General features: G+C 40.8%; 1 pseudogene; it reads left to right on the top strand.

The window, feature by feature from the left end:
• Positions 1–3,614: 3,614 nt before the first annotated feature.
• On the top strand, positions 3,615–4,184 carry LOC149187295 (dirigent protein 22 pseudogene; annotated as a pseudogene).
• Positions 4,185–13,219: the final 9,035 nt, after the last annotated feature.

The following is a 13,219-nucleotide window of genomic DNA, read 5'->3' as shown; positions in this document are numbered from 1 at the left end:
GTATTTGTAAAGAAAATTGTATGGTATTTTTGCTGTTACTTAAAGTTAGTTATGAAATTTGATAGGTTAAGTGTATCGGAAATGGTATTTTTTTATTAATTTTGTTTAAAATTTGGTAAAGATTTTTAAAAATTATAAGTTTAAGTTTAATTTGTAAAGTTCAAAATTTTCACAATTTTTTCTCTATGTTGAATTTATTTATGTATTCAAAAATATATTAAACAATAAAAAATCATTATATTATATTACATTACATTTTCATTGAAAAATTTATTTAGTGAAAAAGCTAAATAAATATGATTAAATTTTAATTATTAAATTATTAATGTATTTATTTAAGTAGTTTGTTTATTACTATAGTTAAATTTTAATTATTCATATAATTTTTTAGTTTTGTTTTGTTTATAAGTAACCTAATTAATTAAATAAAATATTTGGGATTCAACCGATCAGAGATGAACTAATGAACAAATTCTTGATCATAAAAAAAAATTCTTCTCTTCATGAAAAAAAGAGATAAAAGGGAAATTATAATGGATTCGAACTAATGAAATTGGAAAAGATATAAAATTTTAAGTAGTTATGTATTTTTTTTGTAATGCTTGGCAGGACCTTCCATTTTCTATTATATATATAAGGCAAATTTACACCACACACTTTTACCTGGTGGCCTCAACTCGCCCCAAGGGGAAACCGAGTCTGTTGGCCACCGGTTAGCATTATACGCCATCCAAAAACAAAATTGCTTCAGTCTTTCTTTCAAAGCTACGTAGGTCTCAGTCTCATGTCCAAATACTATATAACTTCTAACATAAACAACAGGAAATTTAAATGCTATCCGCATAAACAAAAACTAAGCCTAGAGGAACTAATCCTTCTGGACATTTTGCTCCTCAGAGTCTGAGGCAACAGGAGCGGGATCATCAGCAGTTGCCTCTGGCATTCCAAACAGCTCCACGATGCAAGGGATGTGACTGTCAATACGATCCATCATGAAATCATGTTTGTATAACTGGAATATGATTTTCTCCATGTCTTTTTGGTAATGGAGTAGGCGCTGCAGTGTGACTGCCATCCCCACAGAAATTTGTTCCATTGCTTTACCAAGCAAACTTTTCATCAAGAAATACAGGTACAGGGTGTGTTTGAATTGCGTGATTCTACCTCTTGTGTTCCCTGGGTCGGGAACCATCGTCCTCCAGATTCTATCTCATCATCGAGTTCCAGCTCGTGTTTTATCTCATCCTCCCAGTCATCTATCAGCTTTCGGATGTCGTTGTCTGTTTCCTCTCTATATGTTGCTGTGGCTTTCGCTATGAGGTGCTCAGCTGGATTTTGGCCCCTGCGGCCTTCCATCGGGTTGGGTCTCTTGGTTGCTCGAGGAGTCAGGCCTTTACTTCCATGACCATGCCCACGTTTAGCTGGAGCCATGTCATGTTCCTTGATGCCCTGTAAACATTCAAACACCATTAGATCCCTGATGCCGTTCACATCAATCCCTCGCAACTGGTCATACCTTACTTCTCTGCGCTGCCTAGCCTACAGCGAGTTAGGGAATCCATGTGGCCATAGGTGGCCTGGGGGATTGGGTTCCAAGCTCGAGTCCTCAGTGTTTTCCCTTGTGTCGCTCTCCCTTACCCTGGCTTAGAAGCTGGTCACCTTCCTACATTTGGAACTCGACATTTAGGCCCTTCTGGACCCGGTCTTTACAATTGCTGCCATACTCGCATGCCCCTTCCTCAACTTGCAACTTCCTACCATGGGAATGCTTTCCTCTTTGCCAATTATGCCCCCCAGGGTCCCTATTAGCGCTTTTTCTGCCATGCATATGCAATTGCCAAGGATTTCTCAGCAGAGTACTGGCATTGCCGGTATCCCATCCCCCTGCCTGCGACTCAGGTTTACCTCTCTCAGCTTCACTCAACCCCCCCAACATGCCTTGCCCGCTATCACCAATTTCCCTGGACTAGGTTAACAAGTATGGGCTTGTAGCTTGGCTCAACCCCATCAAATCCATGCTATTGCCAAAATTTTGGCTCAAAAGCCAAAGGGCTGACACGCAGAGCCATGCCATGGCCCTCCCTTTCCTCCCCTGGTTCCTTCCTGACTGGGCTAAGCCCCATTGGGATGACCTTTTGCCTCTCCCTTCCCCCCAACGGAACCCCCACCAACACATGAAATTGCCGCAGAAATCCGACCAGAGCTTAGAAATTGACCAGGAGCGAGACCAGACTACATACCAGAAAGCCGTCACTAGCCCGCAGACGCAGTTCCGCCTTCTCTCTTCTGCTCTGAGCTTCCTCCCTTCTCCTCTGTAGAATTCACTTGCCCGACACGTTGAATACCTTCCTTGTCTCCGCCACCTTGCCTTATCTCTCCCTCTGCCACCCTGCCAATCCACATCCCATGCATTCATGAGTAAGGACACCGCACCCCCTCCCTTAAGCATGTAGGGGGTGGTTGTCATAAACATTTTGACACTGACCATGTCCAATTGAAGTCTGTAGCCATGTCGCATCTCGATCCCGATCAATAAATGGCTTTCTTATTATTAATTAATATAATATTTTCAAAATTTCAATATATATTTAATTTTTTTTAAATATTTTATAATTTATAGTTTATTTATTATTATAATAAGTTAATTATAAATCTTTATCAAAATTTTAATTTAATTCATTAGATTATTATATTCAAATAAGTTAATTATTATTTTTTATTAAAATTTGAATGGTTTAAGGTACTATATTTAAAATAAAAATAAATTTAACACCCTCTCATATCTCACAATGATTATACAATATTACTATTTACAATTGTATACGTCTCTTGTTTTATTCTCGGTTAAATTTAGCATTTTTTTAAAAATTAACACTATATTAAAATAAACATGTTGTAGATATCAATTATTAAATATATATATGTGTCTTGCTTATTGTTAATAAAGTAATGGAAAATAATATGTATTGTTCCATCCATGCCTGCTTTTATATATATTGTACATTAACAAAAATGTATTTGCTTATTGTTGATAAAATAATGGCAGGGATGGAATTTAAGAGATTTCAAGTTTCTTCATTGAAATTCCAAAGTCCCAAAAATATCGATTGGATGTCAAGTTTCTTCATTGTAATTCTTAACTGTCAAAACCGCCAAATTTAAGGAGTGTGCTTGAGATTTGAAATTCCTACCCTGCTGGCTTGAGAAAAGTTTCTTCATTGTAATTCTTAACTGTCAAAACCGCCAAATTTAAGGAGTGTGCTTGAGATTTGAAATTCCTACCCTGCTGGCTTGTATTTTCTCAATAGGAAACACTGACGGAAGAACGCGGTCTGCTGTCATGTGATCGTACGTCCAGCGGGAAAACGCTGTAGAATTCATTGGTTCACGTGAGGCGGCGCAAAATACCAAACCGGCAATAACTCCGTAGTAAATTATGACACCACGACCAAAAAGAAAATAATAATGGGACATTTCGCCCAAATACAAAAAAGTAATAATGGAAAAAGGTAAGCCATGTGACGTGTCCCTCACGGGCATCCACATTATTATTAAATTCGAATTACCCTTTCATCACTTTATAATTCTTTTCCCCTCTGCATTAAGCCATTCTTTTCTGAGGGATGGCGAACAAGAGTTGTTCGGTTGCAGTTATTACAGTGACGGCTTTGCTTTTGTTGGTTTGCCTGCAGATAGCAGACGCAGAGGCAGAGGCAAAGGCCAAATTAAGACGTGAGAAGATAAGTCACCTGCATTTCTATTTCCACGACTTGGTGGCGGGAAAAAATGTGACAGCCGTGCAGGTGGCGTCGGCACCCACCACCAAGTTTTCGCCCACTGCCTTCGGGACAGTTAGGGTCATGGATGACTGGCTTACTGAAAGGCCGGAGGCAACGTCCAAAATGGTGGGCAGAGCGCAAGGTATCTACGTTTCAGCGGGCCAAGAAAAAGTCCATCTGCTTATGGCGACAACGTTTGTGTTTGAGTGCGGCAAGTACAACGGCAGCACCCTCGTCATGGCGGGGACGAACGCGGTTTTCAATGAAGTGAGAGAAATGCCCATCGCGGGAGGCAGCGGATTATTTCGGTGGGCTCGGGGCTACGCACTCGCTCGTACTCATTCCTTGGATATAATGACCGGCAATGCTGTAGTTGAATATAATGTCGTCGTTCTCCATTACTAGCCCAAATCTCTGGTCTGTTAATGGGCTTGGGTGGTGTATGTTTACGGTTGGATAATGTATTTGTTATTTGTTTAAATCTTATCTCAGGTATATATGTTTTTGAGCATTTATTACCCAAAAGAATGTCAGTTATTTTTGGCAAAAATATTAAAAATTTAAATTCTTATAATCTAAAAATTAGTAAATTTTACCAAAATATATCTCTGAAAAATTGTTAAATTTTACCAAAATATATCTCTGAAAAATTGTTGCTTATATTAGATAATTTTAATTAATTACTCTTTTTAAATTCTTGTACACCACATTAAGCTTTATAAACATTAATTATAAAATAATAATATTTATTTATTTATTAAAAATAATAGTGTTTATAAAGTGATACAATATTTAATTTAATCCTTTACTCACAATTGCAGTGTTTATACAGTGACGAAACATTTAATTTCGCCCCCACACACATATATGATTTCTTTTGATGGCTGCTGTGAAAGTATCTCCGCGCTCTTTCGAAGATTTGCTACTTATTTTTCAGAATCATATTTGGAATCAAGAGGTTTCAATAATACTGAGTCCGGAAAAAGTTATTATTTCCTGTGAACGTCTAGCCTTTTACATATATATATATATTCTTTTGGCAGTAGCTGTGAAAATCTAGTCGCTGCCGATCTTTGTGTTTGATTATGACATTTGCTACTTATTTTTCAGAATCATATTTAGGATGAAGAGGTTTCAATAAAAATGCTTATGGAAATCCCTCCTGATGGCCAGAACCATACCCATGAGTTTCTCATTCACCTGTTATTAGTCTCCGAAATTTGAAAATGTATTACCGCAATTAGTTTAACACTTTCTACATACTTTTACACCCATTTATTATACAATCTTTAATTTTAAATAAATGTAGTAACATAATGAGAAAACAAACTTAATAAATGTACAAATACATAATGAGAAAACGAATATTAAGCAGAGCTTAGAGTGTATTTAACTCACGTTTTAAATATAAAAATACAAAAACAAATTTGCCTGTTCTGTATGTGCACAATGAAATCTTGTGAATGGATTGATGAGTTAGGATCTCTCTACCAATTTTTCCTCAAGAAAACACAAAATATATTTACCATAAATATGTTGCGCTTATAACATGTGTATAAACCTAACTTAAAACAAAACACAAAATATTTACCATAAATATGTTGCGCTTATAACATGTGTATAAACCTAACTTAAAACAAGTCATCATAGCAATTTTTTAGGTTAAATTTAAAAGATAAAATCATTCTTCAAATAAGATATCAAATCATTGTTAAAATAAGATAATTACTCTTGCATGAGGAGAATCAATTCAGTGAGTGATTGAGCATTTGAATGTTGGTAAAGTCAAATTAAGTGATAGACGATTTTTAGTGTGTGGTTGTATATTAAAGCGAATAATTAGTTGGAAAAGGATAAAAACCTTTATACGATTCATTGTAATTATCATGTTCTGTGTGATCAATAAAAGAGCAGCAATTCATGTTTTATGTGTGAATTCATGCTTTGTCTCCTCCGCCTTTCTAACATTGTAATTATCATGTGTGATCGATAGAAGAGCAGCAACTCTTATTTTATGTGTGAGTTCATGCTCTGTTTCCTCCACCTTTCTAACATTGTAATTATTATGTGTGATCAATAGAAAAACAGCCACTCGTGTTTTATCAAAGAGAAAAAAAAATAAATTAACAACAATCCGTCTGAGAAAAGAAAACCATTTTTTCTTTGTCGTTTGAGCATTAGCGCATCCTACAAATATACACATAGCACGTTAGTTTGAGCATTAACGCATCCTACATATAACGCGTTCAGGCTAAAAAGAAAGCCGCGTTAACATAAAAAACTTCAGCCATTTTGCATACACGGCGGCCTGTGTGGCAAGGCAGGATATAGTGATCGTAAAAAGCGTTAAAGGCATGGCCTCACCACCACACTAGAATCTTAAAGCGGTTTGTATAACTTGTTTAAAAGCTCACGTCGTTTAATGCTTAAGAGGTTTTTAAAACAAAGTCCGTTGACTTTTAATAAGTTGAGTAGGAAGTTCTTTTAATACATTGAGTGGCAGCTCGGACAGCTCGTTAAACTTGAAGTTTTTTTTTTGGTGTGTTTGTTGGTTTTTTATATATAAAGATTTTTTTTTTAAATCTCTTTTTGAAGATAAAAAAAATAATATCAAGAGATTTTTCAAAAGGGTTTTTTTAAGTTTGTTTTTTAAAATAAAAAATTTAAGGTTTTTATTGAAGGGTATTTTTTTAAAAAGAAGTTTTGCAAAAAGTTTATAAAGAAGAATTTTAAGTGTGTTTTGAAGAGAATTTTTTGGAGAAAGATGGCGTTGCAGCGTATCCCGTGGGAAATTTTTGGAGAAAGATGGCATTGCAACTTATCCAGCAGGGAGTGGACCGTGCATTGTTCCAGAAGATTATGATCACGTCTTCAACAAAAGTAGCATGAGATACTTTGGAGACAAACTATATAGGTATGGCCAAAGTCAATATTGTTAAGTTCCATAATACTAGGAGAGATTTTGAAAGTTTGTAGATGAAGGAGACGAGCATAACTGTCGTAAATCAATTAAAAATTTATGGCGAATAAATTAAAGATCAAATAATGGTTGAGAAGGTCCTAAGATCTTTGTCTACCGAATTTGATGTTGTGGTAGCTGCCATAGAAGAAGCCAAAGATTTAACATCATTGACAGTTGATGAGTTGATGAGATCACTTCTGTAACGACCTGCGTTCTCTTTCCTTGAAGTGCGACCTGCGATGGTGGGAAGTGCGACCTGCGATGATGGGAAGTGCGACTTCTCCAAGTGTGCGATGACTTATGCGCACTTGTGAGGAGGAGACCACGTTTATATGGAGCATAGCATGTGCGAAGGCCGACTTATGGATGAGGGGCTTTTGCGATGGAAGTAAGGGGTTGCACAAGCATTGGGCAAGTCGGCTGGGTGCCAGACTTAGCCCCTACGCTTGGTATATACTTGTGATTGCGTTGGCTCATTCAACAACCAACTCAACGCTCATACATCTTCGCTCACAAGGAGAGGCGCAGATCTGCAGTGCGCAAGCCTAAGGGGGAAAAGGCGCAGGTTTAAGTATGCCCCCGTTCTTGGGCGGACGTACACGGTGAAGTACAGTTGTGGGTGAAGGTGCGGGCAAGAGCGCCCGGCGGTTGGGTGAGGGCGTGCACGGGTGTGTGGCGCCCGCATTGTGTGACAACTTGGCGTGGGTGTCTTGGCGACTCGGGTGAGCGCCCGCCCATCGTGCAAGTGTGCACGGAGGCTTGTTGGTGTGTTGGGTTATGAACGGAAGCGTGTCTCGGGTTGAGGCGCTCGTGTGTGGCGACTTGGAGGCGCGCCCAAGTTGGGCAAACGACACAATCGTGAAATGAAGGTTGGAATCGGAGGTCGTAGAGTTGGGCAGGTGGTACTACGTGCTGTTCACACGATTTGGGCATTTGTCAAGAGTTGGCTGGTGGGACTGCGTGTGGGCAGGTATACACGGTTTGGGTGTTTGCGACCAAACGAAGAGCGAACCGGCGAAGACGTGCGACGAGGTGAACGACGGGTTGGAGAGTTGTGCGGCGACCGTGCGGAGGTGCCGACGAGCTGGGCAACTGAGTTTGCCGAAGTTGTGAAAATTTGGCTAAGTGTAAATTTGGGGTTTCCCAAGGACTTAGTTTGTACATTGTAAAAGTGAAGATTGTATAATATATTGATTCGGGCAGACTCATATTGCAGGGAGTTGCCCCTCCCTTTATACTGTTGTGCATTTCTCTTGGTTAATGCTGTTGATAATGAATGTGTATGAGTTTTCATTGGTATAAAGGCACATTAATAATACTTGGTAACAAAAATAAAACTAAGTATGGAATGTTAAGGCGTAGTCTACGAACATAAGTATTGGTGAAAAGAAAGTGTTCGGTGGTGCCGCACCTCGCTATAAGCGGTTGAAAGACTACCGCAGGTGTAGGGGCGTGACAGTTGGTATCAGAGCTCGGTTGGAGCTGGTGTTAGAGCAAGGTTGCTCGTGACGAAGTGACAGTGGAAGCAGGTATTTGCAGGTGAAGGAAGCTAGTTTCACATACAAGTGGAACAAGGGCCGGTTCATGGTTGCAAAAAACTTGGTGAATGGTGAAACAGGTTTAGCAGAGGTGAAGCTTAGTGCTTGGGCCAAGCTGAACGACAAGGCATGGCAGGTTTGGAAGAATGCGAAGGGAAGCTCTTGCTTACCTTATACAGGTTGAAGCGGATGAAAGAAGAGAATCTCCGGATTCGAGATAAGCTCGAAGTCTTGAAAAAGAATGTTGAAGACGAACTTCTTCAACTTGGTTGGACAATGGAGCAGGATGAAGTTGCAAATTGTGCTGACCAGGAAGAGGAAGCCGTGGTGATTGAAGATGTTGCAAATATGACTATGATGGAGGATGAACTTGAGATTGATCAAGTTGGACCAGGATCGTGCAGTTTGCAGACATGGATGAATGAGGATACTAATATGGAGGAACCTCATGATGATGTAAGTACCGTTGATACTTGTGTTTCATTTGAGAATTTGGTGGATGGACCGTATGCAGGGAAGGGCAAATCCAGTTTGCCAATGCAAGGGAGCATCTTACCATGGATGTCTATGATGAGACCTTGTATGGAGAAGCAAGGATTGTTGATTGTTGCAGAACTTGTTAGGGTTGTTTGTGGCCTTATGGTAGAAGGTACAAAGGCCCGTGACAAGGGAGGAACATGATGATCGTTGTGGAGGATTGGGTCATGCTTTAGCCACTTTGGCTAAGTGCCCGGCATGACTCATGGACAGATTGAAGGGCACACATTTGATGATACTTGGGTGGACTTCTCATGGCCGAGACCAAGAGATAGTCTTGGTGGAACCTTCAGTGGGGGAGCTATGATGGAAGGGACTCGTGATGATGATGATATGGTTGGGTGACCGAGTTCACTAGACCGAAGATTGCAGACTTGGATGAGGATGACCGATTGTTGTGATGGGTCTACTTGGTTGGACTACATGGGCAACTTAGTCATGGACATCAGGTTGGAGACATGGAGCATGGCAGTCTTATGCAGGGACATTATGCGGGAGCACTTGTAGAGGTGTCATTTATGGGCATCCAATGAGGAGTGCCAAGGCAGGGATGTTGTGCAGATGGATTTGCTAGTGTGACATGGAGACTTATTACTTATGAGCCGATGGAGAGGTTGTGCACTCTTGTACAACAAGACCATGGACTTGGATGGAGTTGTGAGCAGACTATGGAGCATTCCTACTACATGGAGAGCTGAGGCATCTTGCAGAGACCTTTGGGCCGAGACTTGTATGCTTGCTAGGATGTTGGTTGGGGATGACTTATGGAGCTCATGATGACATGAGATTGTTGTGACTTTTGGGGACTTCATATATGGTGGACTTGGAGGATCTGATGCATTGAGGAGCTGAGGTCAGAGACTTTGATGCAGGATGGGGTGCATACTTTCAAGTACATGTATGGGAATGGCTTGGAAGAGTGACTTGATGTAGAGGATCAATATGAGACACTTTGGAGTGATGTAGTTACAATGATGTTGATGCCTTGGTGACTACACTTGGGCATGGGTTGAGCCGAGACTCAACTAATTTGATACATGGGGGCTGATTGATCTATGATCATGGGCAGCACATGGATAGATGAGACAAGTGCATACTTGTTTCTATGGCAGACTTGAGGGATGACGCATTGCAGATATGATGGAGGTTGATTCATGGACCTGGATGTGGCACACTGAGAGTTGGATATTGATGAGATGGTCTCTTCATATGGAGGAGGTACACATATGAATGATGTTGGAATAGATGTGGCTGATTTCATGTAGCACATTAACACCAAACATCATGGACAACATGTTGCAGATGAGATGAGGACTACTTCATGGACCTGAGCATGGCTTACACCTATATGGAGATGGATTCTTGATCGAGTTGAGGATGTGACAGGATGTTATGAGAGACGACTGATGGTGGCATGAGGATGTGCATTCTCATGGTTTGGGCGTGACAGTTGGATTGATCACTCGACTAGTTCAAACAAGGGGACTAGTAGTGTACAGAGATGTGTTAGCATTGTGTTGGAGTATCATGACGGAGGTTCACATGGGGACACATGATGAGGTCAACATGAGATGTTGCAGTGGAGATTGTGACAGAGGAGTCGATGATCATGGATCGAGATGATATCTGATGGAGGACATACCGTTGAGGAGTATACCTTGGTATGGTTATCTTGGTGACAGTTGGTTGCTAAGGTGAGACATGATGGAGATGGAGTTCTACATATGTTGCAGGGAGGTTTGCCTTATGTGGAGGAGTTGACATCATGGATAATGATGATCTTGGTGGATGGCTACCGAGATGGTATGTTGTCGAGGACGACAACGACTTCAGGTGGAGGAGGATGTAACGACCTGCGTTCTCCTTCCTTGAAGTGCGACCTGCGATGGTGGGAAGTGCGACCTGCGATGATGGGAAGTGCTACTTCTCCAAGTGTGCGATGACTTATGCGCACTTGTGAGGAGGAGACCACGTTTATATGGAGCATAGCATGTGCGAAAGCTGACTTATGGATGAGGGGCTTTTGCGATGGAAGTAAGGGGTTGCACAAGCATTGGGCAAGTCGGCTGGGTGCCAGACTTAGCCCCTACGCTTGGTATATACTTGTGATTGCGTTGGCTCATTCAACAACCAACTCAACGCTCATACATCTTCGCTCACAAGGAGAGGCACAGATTTGCAGTGCGCAAGCCTAAGGGGGAAAAGGCGCAGGTTTAAGTATGCGCCCGTTCTTGGGCGGACGTACACGGTGAAGTGTAGTTGTGGGTGAAGGTGCGGGCAGGAGCGCCCGGCGGTTGGGTGAGGGCGTGCACGGGTGTGTGGCGCCTGCATTGTGCGACGACTTGGCGTGGGTGTCTTGGCGACTCGGGTGAGCACCCGCCCATCGTGCAAGTGTGCACGGAGGCTTGTTGGTGTGTTGGGTTGTGAACAGAAGCGTGTCTCGGGTTGAGGCGCCCATGTGTGGCGACTTGGAGGCGCGCCCAAGTTGGGAAAACGACACGACCGTGAAACGAAGGTTGGAACCGGAGGTCGTAGAGTTGGGCAGGCGGTACTACGTGCTGTTCACACGATTTGGGCATTTGTTAAGAGTTGGCAAGTGGGACTGCGTGTGGGCAGGTATACACGGTTTGGGCGTTTGCGACCAAATGAAGAGAAAACTGGTGAAGACGTGCGACGAGGTGAACGACGGGTTGGTGAGTTGTGCGGCGACCGTGCGGAGGTGCCGACGAGTTGGGCAACCGAGTTTGCCGAAGTTGTGAAAATTTGGCTAAGTGTAAATTTGGGGTTTCCCAAGGACTTAGTCTGTACATTGTAAAAGTGAAGATTGTATAATATATTGATTCAGGCAGACTCATATTGCAGGGAGTTGCCCCTCCCTTTATACTGTTGTGCATTTCTCTTGGTTAATGTTGTTGATAATGAATGTGTATGGGTGTTCATTGGTATAAAGGCACATTAATAATACTTGGTAACAAAAATAAAACTAAGTATGGAATGTTAAGGCGTAGTCCATGAACATAAGTATTGGTGAAAAGAAAGTGTTCGCTGGTGCCGCACCTCGCTATAAGCGGTTGAAAGACTACCGCAGGTGTAGGGGCGTGACAACTTCTATCGCATGAGGCAAGGATAGACAGAAATAAGGATTCCACTTTAGAGATTGCTTTCAAAAGTCAGGTTTCTATTTCAAGAGACAGAGGTCGAGGCAGAAGTAGAACGATAGGGAGAGGACGAAGCAGAAGATATGGTGGTCAGAGAGATGGTCGAGAAGAGCATGAACATGAAAGTGGAAGCAACTATAAAAGATTCAACAATAATCAAAGATTTGACAAATCAAAGGCGAGATGTTATTATTGCAATAAATTTGGTCACTATGCTTATGATTGCAGGAAGAAGATAGCTAATCAAGGGAACCACAGAGCTAATGTCACTACAGAGAGTACTAACTCCATGTTCCTAGCTTGTCATACCTAGGGAAAATTAAAAAAACCCCCCCTAAATTTATATGTTTAATAAATGGGCGAATCTCAATGGTACATAGGAAAAATGGAAGGCGATTTTATCAATAATATAATATGTATATATAATTTTTTGGCGAATCTCTCACCAGGCATGGCGAATATTTTACTCAATTATAAAATCTTGTAAGATCTTGGTGAGTCTTTCACTAAATAATAAAACTTTGTAAGGTCCTAGTGAATCTTAGCATTGTGAACTCTTAGAGAATTTTTTGAAAAAGTATAAAACCATATATGACAAGAGCCACATGGTGGCAATATCACTGTTTTTTTTCACATTTCCACGAAATGGAACTTGTTTATAAAATTATAAAAAAGCCAACCAAGTCCCTTATAATATGCAGGTAAGCTTATAACAGAGTCTGATACATCTACTATGCTTGTCTTCATTCAAGTGTCATAGCTGCTATACTTAAAACTGTGAATCACAACTCTCTCAGAACTCAACTCTATAGTGTAATTAAAACCTTTGGAAATTGAATCTGACAACTCTATAAAAAGGATTAGTGAAATAGAAGCTTTTGCGAATGAGCCCACTAATTATCATTGCTAAACAATCAATCCCGACTATGAAGTCTTCCATCTTGATCACAATCGTGCTCACGATCAAGGGAGTGTGACCACCTAGCCTGACATAATGGCCATCATAGCTTCCAATAATCAACAACCACCTTGCAAGGACATCCTAGCTCATGTCTCATGAATTTTATTCATCAATCTTAACTAATATAAATCTTATAAAGATAATATTATAATCCTCTATGGATTCACTGTTAATACAAGGGTAAAGGAAATTTTCTAGCTCAAGGCACTAGCCAATACCAACTTTGGTATTTGTGACCCCTTTATGGGGATGCACCTACCCTGCCCCGTTGGGTTTCTGCCTTG

Source organism: Pinus tabuliformis, chromosome 3_1 (genome assembly GCF_031772625.1).
Source record: "Pinus tabuliformis cultivar Carrire ecotype Pingquan chromosome 3_1, CPIR1, whole genome shotgun sequence".
NCBI lineage: Eukaryota > Viridiplantae > Streptophyta > Pinopsida > Pinales > Pinaceae > Pinus > Pinus tabuliformis.
This window is presented reverse-complemented; position numbering and strand designations above follow the sequence as displayed.